This window comes from Pteropus alecto, unplaced genomic scaffold, assembly GCF_000325575.1.
Source record: "Pteropus alecto unplaced genomic scaffold, ASM32557v1 scaffold18, whole genome shotgun sequence".
Taxonomy (NCBI): Eukaryota; Metazoa; Chordata; class Mammalia; order Chiroptera; family Pteropodidae; genus Pteropus; species Pteropus alecto.
The window spans coordinates 1,322,763-1,334,952 of record NW_006440649.1 but is presented as its reverse complement, the minus strand read 5'-3'; the positions used below and the strand labels follow the sequence as shown (position 1 = coordinate 1,334,952).

At 54.0% G+C, this 12,190-nt stretch overlaps 1 long non-coding RNA gene across 8 annotated transcripts in view; it reads left to right on the top strand.

Annotated features, from left to right (window-relative positions):
• Positions 1–12,190, top strand: part of LOC107196100 — a 168,358-nt gene that overhangs the window by 6,518 nt on the left and 149,650 nt on the right. The window lies entirely within an intron of this gene.

Below are 12,190 nucleotides of genomic sequence, written 5' to 3'. Positions count from 1 at the left end.
GGAATATTCAACCCTGACGGCAGAGAGAGTTTTCCCACCGTGCCGCGCACCGCCATCGCCACCAACGTCGGTGGAACTGTGGGGTTATGATTTTAAAACACTTGTTCACGTTCAATGTAGCCGCTCGGCATCTGTGTACACATGGATGATAAATACAACCGACTCAATGTGTTCATTATTCCTCGGATTTGCATAAAGCTATCATCGCCTTTTAACGCAAGCTTGAGTTTTGTGCATACGGAGATGCCAGAGTCACGCTTGCCTCAAAGAGGAACAGCGGTTGAATAGTCCCACCCCGCACATCCGCAACATCCCTGAGCGAATCCCTCTCTGTAGACGGTACCAGCGTGGGCATCACAGTATTTGCAACTATGCATGCGCAATGTTTGGCCCAGAAGGGTCTGGGTAAATAAAGTGATAGGAAAGATAGTTTCTAAAGTATTTTTAAAGCGATGTGGGATGTGACAAGCGTGTTTTGTGTAAACTAACTGGCAGAGAGGAAGATTCAAAAAATAATCAATAGAGGTTGCTATGTCCTGCAGAGTCACAGTTTGAATTTAGCTGAGCCATCCGCTTGATGACTTTATATGTGCTTCCTGGTCGGTGTTTTATCCGGAAGGCAGAACTAACGGTACCGTCCCCATTTCTGGGTGAGGACATCTCAGGCCACCAGGTGAGGGGCACCTGCCCTGTGCTGCACACATGGCCCCAGGTGTTCTGGGTCCTGTTTGCCCCATGGGTGCTGCTGGTGTCCTGTCTGTCTTCTCAGGCTGATAAGTACGTGCATTTACCTGTATCAGATAGCAGCGTGCGTGTTGTCAGAATGGAGCAGCTGTATCATTAACCTCAGGGAAGTCAGTGAAGCCGTGACACCTTTTGCCCAGGTGTGCTGAGTATCAGACACAGTGCACGTGCTTGCTCAGGCAACGCAAGGGGTCTTCCCATTTTACCGTCTCGGGACGAATTAATCTCTGATAAAACGGCTTACTCATCAAAGTCTACAGAAAACGGTGGTGTTAGTGAGATTTTAACATGTCTACGCTTCTCTGTTTAAGGCCTGTGAAATGAGAACACACACGTGCTCACACACACGCGCACACACACCCTGGTAACACAGGATGTTCCTATGGTGTCCTTTACTCTTCAGTGCTGTAAATTGTGTCCCGTGAGTCTGAAGTACCCGCTACCGCCCCCCGCCCCGCCGTAATCTCTCGGATGAGGTCTTCCGTTCTCACCTGGTCTTTGAGAACACAGTGTCACCCCGCCCGCTGTCCCCGCGGCTCTGCTGTCACGTCAGCTGGTGTCCCCGGCACGCCGACGCACACTGCGGCTTCCTACCTCAGCGTACCGGCACGTGCTGTTCTGGTCACGGGCCCCCCACCTTCGCGAGCCACACCCCCTTTCCTTGGTCGTGCTCAGCTGCTGCCTCCTGCACAAGCTCATCATTCCTTCGCTGCACCGCCTCGACGTGAGCCCTCCATACTAAGATGCACGACGCGCGTCCCCTGAGCCCGCAGCCCCGTCACGACAGGGCGCCCCAGGCCGGCTCATGCGCGGACTCACCTGTGTCCCCAGAGAGATGACAGGTTCGTTGGGTGGAGGGGTTCGCCTCCGCGCTGCACCTGCCTTCCAACGTCTTCATGAGGTCACGGCTGCCATGAGCATCCTTGATCATCAGAGCAGCCGAAGCCGCCTCCGGGATGCCGCTTCTGCACGCACGACACCCACGAACACACAAGAAACGGTTTCCGTCCCGGAGGTCACAGCTGAGTTGACGACCTGGCACCTGCCTGCGACGCACAGTAGAGTAAGACTCTGCACGTTATAAAAGAAACAAATTTATAGAGCTACGGGCACGGCGAGCGGCCAGGGCGCAGCACAGGAGGACCGCCGGGGGGTTTAAGCCGCGCCCGAAGCCCGCGTGGAGCAGTGATGGGCGAGCCAGCGCTCCCTCTGAACGGAGTGGAAGCCGGGGGCACCTGGGACCCGCCCTGCGGAGAAGTTTGTTGCGGGCCGGGACCCCGCTGACAGCGCGGAGGGGTGTGCGTGAGCGTGCCGTGGGAGGGGCGCACACCTGCACAGGTGCACGTTCAACAACAGCCCAGCTCACGGCTCACAGGTGCCCCTGTCTCCACCTGTGCGGCCCTGCGGCCCAAGCTCGGGGTGAGACGCCGTGTCGTGAGGCCACCTTCCGGGGTCACATTAGAGCGAAGCGGCGTCGAGCCACCTCGTCTCTACGTCTCCCAGTTACGCTGCCGTTTCTGTCAGAAGTGACCGTCTGTCATGGAAGCATCGGAACTAATCTACGAAAACATCTCTTCATCTCATGTGGCTCCTGAAAATTGCAACTTAGTCTGAAGCTGTAACTAGAAGAGGTTTCCCGCCCACCTGCTGGTTTCCTAAGTGAACGCTTTGGGCTCTTTTGCTCGCTTGTCTGTTACACAAATAGTTCCTGTCGTCACGAGATAAAGCTCACGGGAACCGTGATGGGGGCAGGATCAACACCTTCTCAAGACCCAAGGAAGAAATAATCGCGTGTGTGGTGCCTTGTGCGTCTTCACAACTCGACAGCACAATTAACCTGTACATATAGGATTCCAGGTCGTCCACCCGCCAGTCCTCCGATCGTCTCTCATAGATGTGCTGTCTTTCGAGAATGAAGCAGACCCATGAGCAGCTTATGCATCGCTGCAGAAAGAAAAGTCTCTTGTAACGTGCACTGTTATCAATCGTAGCCTGAGCGTGTTATCCCTGTGAGGACTCCTTATGGCAAAAATGATGGAAATCCGCAGAGGCGGAGGCAAAACCCCATTTCCCTATCCTTCCCCCAAACTGATAAATGTTTGAGTGGCTACATCTTCGGTCCTACCAGCTCAGGAGATGACTTAAAAAGTAACGCACAGGGACCGGAAGCCCCCGTTCTTTATGAAATGCCGCAGGTCACAGCCACTTTCGTACTCGGTCCCTTCACGTGCGCCGCTCCTGCCCGCTGCGGTTGACAGGGTCCAGCCCCTGGCCGCCAGCCCTCCGTCCATCCCGCGGGTCTGTGGACATGAGGCTTCGAGACCGCGCAGACCTCAGCACTCACACGCGCTGGGGGGCGAAGGGGTGACCTTGACCTGCATAGACCGTGCTGGGGAGACAGCAAGAAAATGCACACCTGAAAGAGTTTGAAACCATATTTGGATGGTCAGAGGGGTGAGATGTTGACGTTTTTGGATGGTCAGAGGGGTGAGATGTTGACGTCAAGGATAATACAGAAATCAATCAAAAAAAACATTCCAGCAGAGGCCTTGGGGAAACGTGAAATATCTGTCAGCCAAGCAGCAAGCGAGTGTGACGTGTGCCGGACCCTACAGAGACCGTGAGGCTGAGCCCGCGCGCCATTCACACCAGGGGACGGCGACCGCATTTCCCTGTCCGTAGAATCCCTCTGTTGTGATGATTCTGTGTTTTCCAGCTGCAGAAATAGATAAACGCGCTCCTTATGGCCCACCCTGGGGTCTGCAAGACGCTTAAGCTTCACTTCCGAATCTGAGCAGCATCTCTCTCTGCGTTCATCAGCCAAACGCAGCTCGTTTTGTCTGAGGGATCCAAAGTGTTCTCGAGAGACGCCGCCTGTGCCGAGCGCGCGGGGCCCTGGACCCAGAGGGAAGAGGCGGTCAAGGGCAAAGCCGAGTCCGGGGAGTGAAGGAAGGGCCTCGCGCCTGAGAGTGAGCTGCATCAGACGATGCACGGTCGGCGTTGCCGGTGCAGTCTTTAGTAAACGGACCGTGTTTTCGACACGGACATTAGCCAGACAGTAAGACCGAGGCGTGAAGGGTCGAGAAGAGCAGGAGTTCGGTTCCTCGGCCTCCAGGAGACCCACTGTCCCCCAACGCGGAGGACGTCATGGACGGTGCACGCTTTCCCAAGAACTTCCACCTGCCATGGACTCTCTTCCCTGCTAAACTCCCATTTATGAGAACCCGCACCCCATTTCCTCTGCAGCTGACACGCTTCCTCCCACGTCTGCGTTCAGCCCTTCCTGGCCCCCCGGTCAGCTCCCAGGTCTTGACCGCCTACTCTGTAACTCGCTTGTCTGTCACCTTGCTCTGCTTAGCGGTTCTGTTTTTCCGGCTCGAGGCGGCTTCAGACGACCCCCTCCTGACCTCGGCTCCTATCCTCCCCGCCGGCTCCTTTGGTTTGCCGTGGTGCTTCTGCACCCGTCGGCGTCCCTCTCCCATTCACGAGATCCTGAGTCCCGCTCACAAACTGGGGAAGCTGGGGTGCGGCCGTGGACCAAACAGTGTCCCCCCCGAACACATGTGTGGAAGCTGTAACCCCCACAGACAGATGAGGTCCCAGGGGTGGCCCCTTCTGCTGGGATTGGCGGTTTTCTGAGAAGACACAGACGATGCTCACGGTGCTCCGTGGGGACGCAGTGCGAAGGTAGCCGTCTACACCCCAGGCAGGGGGCTCGCCCCCAAACCACATCGCCCCACACCTCGTCCTCGGACTGCCCGCCCCCAGAGCTGGGAGCAGGGAATGGCTGCCCTGTAAGCCCCGCGTTGGTTTGGTTTGCTTTCTCTTGTTTGTTTTTGTGCTCCATAGATTGGAAAAGTTGAAAGGAAAGTCAGCGGGAGTGTGAGAGCCCAGTCTAAATACTGACTATGACCACAGGCTCCGCAAACAGTTCAGACTCTTGCACATTTTCCACTTGTGTTCCGAGGCTGGCATAAACACGTGGAATTCCATCACGAGGTCTTTAGTCATCAGGTTCAACAAAGAAGCTTGGCCTCTGCTGCCACAGGCTCACGGTGCCTTTTGTTGCTAATACTTTGCTTTGAAACGTGATATTTCCTTTGCATTTAAAAAACACACACACACACCTTAATTCTTGGTTTTCTGGTTCGTGGGAGCATCCAAAAAGGGGATTGTGATGTCTTTGCCTCTGTTTTTTAAAGTTAGTTTTACTACTAGCGAAAAGCGTAATCGGAGAAGACCCAGCTTTTTCCAAGCAGGACTGAAGTTTATTCATCATCCTTTCCGATCCATGCCAACCAGCTACACCTGGCAGAGACGTGCCGCCAGGCCGCTAGTTACTGGCTAAGTAGGAATACGCACAGATGGAAAATTTAACGAATCCTACCTCAATTTTAGGTTACAGAGCTATAGTCACATTGTCTCTTATTCATAAACACCCATAATCGCATGGAAATTTTCGCCTTCCTGGATGTGTGTCCTGCAAAGTGATTGACAGCTTTAAATCTCAGTCAAAATATATTTTCCTATTGTTTGTAGAACAGTCAGATGCCAGTCATTCCAATCGTCTCTACTAATGCAAAAGAATTTTTGCGGCTTTTCTTTCATTTACGTGGGAGTGAAACTTAGTGGGATGTTTCGTTGTTTCTGTTTCTTACGTTTGGCACGACAACGTGTAGATTAAGAAAATAACAATAAAAATAATAATAACCCTTAAAATGAAGGGCGGATGCTTAGCGGCACCCCGAACGAGACGTGCTCACAGGCTTGTTTCTAGCTGCGCTGCAGTTTGGAGGGGCTTCGGGGGCCGCGCCGGTGTACAGACTTTCCTGGCGTGAAAGGGATCGAGGGAGATTTGAACACACTCTTCCGGGCGCCGTGACTCATGCTCTGTGCATGCAAAAGACTCCTGACTCCAGGGGAGCGCTTTCGCGGTGTGTTTGAAGTCCGGGGTGAAGTGGGGAGCTGGGCGGGGCCTCATTCCTGCCGGAACTGCAGGGGAGCATGCCCTGGCCTCTGCCACTCCTGGGGGCCACCTGCTCTCCTTGTCGTCTGCCTACCACACCCGGTAAAGGACAAAGGAGAGGTGTGCGTAACCTTGATCAGGAGGTATAACTGCGTAAAAGCTTATAGAGAAAATGTTTAATGTCAGTTTACCAGCCTGTTAGAAATAGAACCATTTAAAATGCAGACCGACAGAAGGATGAACATGGCTCGTGAATAAGTGATGTAGAATATATCTAATACATAGAATTGGGGAGGAGGAGAGAAAAAATATGCATTAGTATCGAGAGTATTAAATAAAAAACGGCACGTGCTGAGCGGCCCGGCTTATGGGTACCATGGAAAGAGGCCAGATGCCAGCGTCACCTTGTTCCTGTGGGGCATCTGTTTAGACAGACTTCGTGACTCTGCCTGCTCCTTCCCATGCTGTCCAGGGTCTGCAGAGTCTAACTTAGTGATAAATTCAATTAATAAGGAAATACCTCGCAATCACAAAATTAAATTGTCTTTTCCTGGCACGGACAGTTACGTGCAAGTTGATGTCAACACAGACAAGGCAAGAAGTTGAAGGAAGCCTGTGGTTCCTTGTGTTTGTAGAACCGTACGCCAGGGCACTTTTCCTAATTGAGATTTAAATGTCTGCGCGTGTGTTTGCGCGTGCGTGTGTCTGCGTGTGGGCGTGTGTGTGCGTGCATGTGTCTGCGTGTGCACCTGTGTGTGCATGTGCGCATGCGTGCATGCGTGCTTCCGCGTGCATGTCTGTGTGCACGTGTGTGCACGTGTGTGCGTGTGCACGTGCACGTGTGTGTGCGCATGCGTGTGCGTGTCTGCGTGTGCATGTGCGTGTGTGCGCATGTGTGCGCGCGTGTGTGCGTGTGTGGGCGTGTGTGTGCGTGTGTGCACGTGTGTGCCTGCGTGTGTGCGTGTGTGCGCGCATGTGCATGTGTGTGTGCATGTGTGTGCGTGTGTCTGTGCATGTGCGTGTGTGCACGTGTGCGGGTGTCTGCACGTGCGTGTGTGCACGTGTGCGGGTGTCTGCACGTGCGTGTGTGCACGTGTGCGGGTGTCTGCACGTGCGTGTGTGCACGTGTGCGGGTGTCTGCACGTGCGTGTGTGCACGTGTGCGGGTGTCTGCACGTGCGTGTGTGCACGTGTGCGTGTGTCTGCATGTGTGCACGTGTGTGTGCATGTGTGTGTGTGTCTGCGTGCGTGTGTGTGCGTGTGTGTGTGTGCGTGCACGTGAGAGGCAGAGACAGGAACACAGACGTGACGAAGACGTGTTCTCAGCCTTACACCACAAAGCGTGCTCGACGCCGGGAAGCGAAGCGTCACGGGCGGGTGACCGTGGAGCCGCATGTGCCGTGTGCTCCAGCACGGGAGGCCCGGGCGGGCACATCCAACACGGCACGATGGCAGCGGCTCCTTCTCACTTCTGCAGCACTGTCCTGCACAGTCGCGACAGCGTAAACGTAGCATCTGTTAAAGTTTATTTTTAGTTTTCAGGTGCAGTTGCCCTTGAATGTTGTGTTAGCTTCAGGCGTAGCGCATGGGGGTTAGACATTCCCGTCACGTACAAAGCGGTCCCCCCCGAGGAGCCTTGTCCCCACCTGGCCGCAGCAGCACTCACTTCTCCGCACTCGGGCCAGCTCTCTGCGGACCGAAGGAAGTTTCCTGGGAGTCATCTCGCCGTTCCCATCGACTCTGACGCCAAAGGCGCTGACGGAGTGCCTAAGGCTCGTCAGACACGGACAGGAGCTGACACACGGGGCCCCGCACAGCAAAGACGTCCCAAGGCCATGGGTTCTGTAAAGGGAGCCTGCTGCATATCGAGGCACAGTGCAGAGTAAGACGCACGTCGTAAGTGCAAGCACTTCATCCTCAGGGGCACTGACCCGTGAATGCAGGGAACAGGCAAACCGCCGTCAGGAACACAACGCCGAAGCAGCGGAGGAAGCGAAGGTCCCACTGGCCAACGAGGAGCAGAGTCAAAACCAGGAAGAGCACGAGCGGCGCCCCCTGCCCGGGACCCTTGCTGTGTGCAGGATGAGGATGCAGGGCTGGGGTTGGGCTGGGGGCGCTGGATACCCTCTTCGGGGACCCAGAGCCCCTCTTAGAGGGGCGTGCGGGTATTGAGTGCATACGGGGGACCCCGACTGCTTTGGAGCTGAAGAAGGATGCCACGTGGGCTGCTGGTAGGCAGATCTGCTCGTTACACCAGCTCTTTCCAGCTGTGGAGAGCATCGTCGAGTCCCGCCCGCCCTCAGCACAGAGATGCTCGTCCTGAGCACTGCCGTGAGGCGGTGCTGCCCTATGGGACCTTCTGTGACGCGGGCGAGGCGCCCTCTGCATGCTGTCAAGGGTGCTACCCGCTATGCAATGTGGCTTTCACCAGTTAACGTATGGCCAGGATGCTTGAGAGTGTGATCTTTAATTTTATTTCATTTGAATTCCTTTCAACACAAATGTAATTTCTGTAGGCAGTTGCTGGCTGCTATACTGTACATCCTGAGTGTGAGTATGTGCAGTGGGGCCGGGGGAGCGTATAAAGCATGGGCAAGAGTATGACACACATTCCGGCCCTTTGAGGTCGGGAACTGTCCCCTCTTCCCGTCGTAACACTCTGTCAGGCTCATTGTCAGACTCGATGCCTTATTGTGACACTCGGTGTGTATGACGTTGTCAGGGACACCGAAGGGTGTCATGGGCCAGGAGCCTGCGGCCGGATCTCACGTGGAATCCGCAGTTCGTGTTCCTACGTGCTACAGTTCCTGGACCAGTTTTAGTAGAATGTTTTCGCGTAGTGTTTATCACATGCCTTTTAAAGCTCTTGAAAGGCTGTGCTCGGTGGCAGGTCAGTTTCGAGAGGGGAGTTCTTCTGCTGGCCGAGAGTCGCAGCTCCGAAAGTCATTGCATGCTCGGGAATTTGTGCCGCTGCCTTCGACGTCGACGTCGGGCTAACGGCAAGGTGAGGGAGCACACGCCCAAGGAAAGGCCGTCACTGTGAGAGGAGGAAGGGTCCCTGACGTACCGCGACCAAGGGCGGAGTCAGCACAGGGGCTTTTCGGCAAAGTGCGGGCCGGCCGAGGAGCTCGGGAGGCAGAGTGAAGACATCGCAGCAGCGGCCGTGAGGACACGGGCCGTGCGTCGTTAGCGGCCGTCGAGGTGCGAGCTACACTTCTCTCCACGTGGCCTGGTGGCCGCCAGGCCCATGGTCCACACCAAACCCAGGCCCGCGAGGCCGCTCCTTGCCGCCCAGGGCCTGGAGAGCAGAGCTGCACCAAGGTAATGGCGCTTAAGGAGAAGCAGTGACCCCCGTGCTGCGTTGCGGAAAGGCAAAGTCCCTGCTTTTCGGCAAGGCCGCCCCGGAGAGGGACCGGACTAACGGGCAGTTCGAGGACCGTGTGACCAGACCGGCCAGCCAGCAGGCAGACACACCTCCGCTTCTGGGTGAAGATCCCCAGGCGTCTTGTTGCGGTCGAAGGCGTTTACGGTTTAGGTTGGCGTTCGATACGAAAACTAGTGATCGTTGGTTTTTAAATTTACGTGGACCACATTTCATAGTTAAAAAATTCTTTTAAAAAATTAAGATCTCATAGGTGAAATAATAGCAAATTGTTGCCAAAGTGACCTTGATCTATCGATACAAGTTTTATTATCTCAGTAACAGAAAATATTACAAAGCAAAGGATGGCACGGTGCTTTGTTTCTGATTCTCGTTCAGACTTGTAGGTTCCCAAAGGGTTCTGAAACTCTGGCCTCTGGTTATGCATCACCCCCTCCTAGAAGCATATTAAGAACGAAGAGAACACTCATTAGAATATTTTCCAGTTTCCACTCATTTACTCGGTGGCTTATGGTTCTCAGAAAAAGACAATTTTCCCTTAGGAAATGTTTTAAAATGTTGACTTTCGTTGATGAAATTCTGAGAACCGGTCATCCTCCGATGCCTGGTTGAGACAGTGAGGAGAACCTTCCGGAAGCCGTCCTCTGGCGGTCGGGCACCCTCATTACCCTGCTGGGTCGCAGGGCTGTGCGGACTGAGTCACGCAGAGCCGCTGGGACCAGCTTCCTTTGTTCGGCCCACCGTTCTCCATGGGGCTGGCACACGTGGAGGGTGACGTTTGCGTGGCACACTGTGGTCATCCGAGACTCTGCTCGCCCTGCAGGCCCCCGGCTCGGGGTGTCCAGCCACTCAGCACCCTTGCCAGTTGGATTCCTGGCCCTCACCGTCCTTATCCTAATGAGACACAGGCCTGAGGTGGGAAGTGTGTTTACTTGCCCTGGAGTCCACGGGGAGATGGATCAGGAATGGGGAAGGGGGCGTGATGCGGAGGTCACGGGCGGGGACGCGGTAGCGGCCGCTTGCGTCACCCTCCTTGGGGACACGCCTACCCCATCCCTTAGGGTTTTTCCCAGGCAGACAGCGTTTTTTCTGCACAGATGTGATTGTGCCGGCACAGTGTCTGGCGGCATGACGCGCCGAATCCCTGTGCGAATGCATACATCTGGAGGCGACATCGTTGCGTGCGTGAATTACCTGTCGGCAGCGTGCATAACAGGACACGTGACACAGGAGGAGAGAGAGAGGGCGTACCCTGGAAAAGCTGCCGTCTTTGCTCATTGAGTGGATGACCGTTTACTAAGCTTGTACGTAAAACGCGAGATGTGTGCTAAAGGACATTTTGGAAAGGATAATTTTTATTACGTGTGAGTTGCCATCAGGTAGCAGCACATTTTGAGTAACTGGAGTCATTTATGACCGCAAAACATTTCAGGATTTCTACTTTATTGACATGTGTTCTGGTCATACTATGAAAATGCTTGGTGATCGTGATATCGTGGAATTAGGAAAGTTTACTTATTTAAGGAGCCAGATATCTATCTTCACCTGAAATAGTAGCGATTCTTTTTAGTTCATTGGGAAACATAATACGCCAGTCACTCCTCAGTAACGCAGTTATTAACGCGTGTAGTAAAACAGCCTAAGTGTGTTCTTAGCAAGTCTGGATAAGAACGTAATTTTTCTACCTGGATACACGATTATATCAGCACGTGTTATAAACAGATCATTTTCTAGAAAAGCAGGAAGAGCACGGATGAATTTCACCGGTCCTGCTCTAATCGCCAGACACCCAAATTGCTTTACTGCGAACTCTTGAAATCAAGTAAAAAAGTCTCCTCATGTGCTTAGAGAGTTATTTGTTCTAGATTTAATCTTATAGCTACTTAAGGAAAAAAGATACAATGTCGCTAGATGTATTCTCAAATCTTTCTCAGAGCTTGACTACTCTGTTTACGTTTGGTTATCTTGAGAATAACATTTTAATGCCTACCTCATGTTCCCTGAAAAGTCCTCGTTTATTTTTCTGAGGTGACTCCTGGGGGAGGGAGGAGCAGCTCTGTCCTCCAGCTGGAAGTCAGGAGGAGATGGTGGGCCAGCTGACGCTAGACTGACCGTTGCTCCTGCAGACATGCGCTTATGATGTGCGCATCATACAGGAGTAAGGTGAACCTGTCAGGTGTCACAGTACATGTCCCGGGCGTGGCTAGGCAGAGCCACAAATGTGAAAAATAGGCGCATGTATAAAGAATAACTAAAGCCACGTAACCAGCATCATTTACAGCAATGAGCGTCGCTGCCAGAGAAAGAGGTACACGTTTCCGCGAGATGCTAGCAGAGGTCCCGGCGGCCACCCGTCAGTGGTCTGAAGGACTTGGAAGGCAGGCTTCTTCTCACCGACCTCTGAAGTCCAGTTTGTAATAGGCACTGCATGTTCCCTCTCGTGTGGGCAAGGCGAACAGGGCGTCTTTCTTTGTGCGGTCCCGCGCGGGGCGATACAGTGCGGATAAAACACGCCTTGTGATGTTGAAGAGAGGGCAGGTGGGAACAGGGACGTGGCATCTACAGCAGAAGGGGCACGGCAGGACGGGCTGCGTGTGTCACGTGCCCAGTCAGTGGCGCCCCACGTCCCATGTGACTCAGAGCGAGGAGTCACGCTTAACGGGGTCCTTGACCTTGCACGGGAGCTAGAGGGACGTGGCAGCGGGAAGAGCCAGGGCAGCCTGAGGCACGAGTTAAGGATGCCCTGATACCTGTTTCAGCTTTATTGAGATACGTTTGGTGTCTAACATCGTGTAGATTTAAGTCGTACGATGGGCTGATTCGATACACTTATCTGTTGCAATGTGACGGCCCCGCAGCGTCAGGCAACACGCCATCACGTCACGGAATTCTGTTTCTAGCCATCACGTCACAGAATTCTGTTTCTATTTCATCGTGCGCACCTTGGAGATCCGCCCGCGTGGCAGATTCCGGGAATGCGGTGTGGACCGGCAAACCGCATGCACAGTGCCGTGTATGGCAGGAGCTGGGCCGAGGCCATCAGCACCGTTTCTGCCCACGGTCATTAAGCCCGCATGTTACTGAAGCAGGCTTTACACC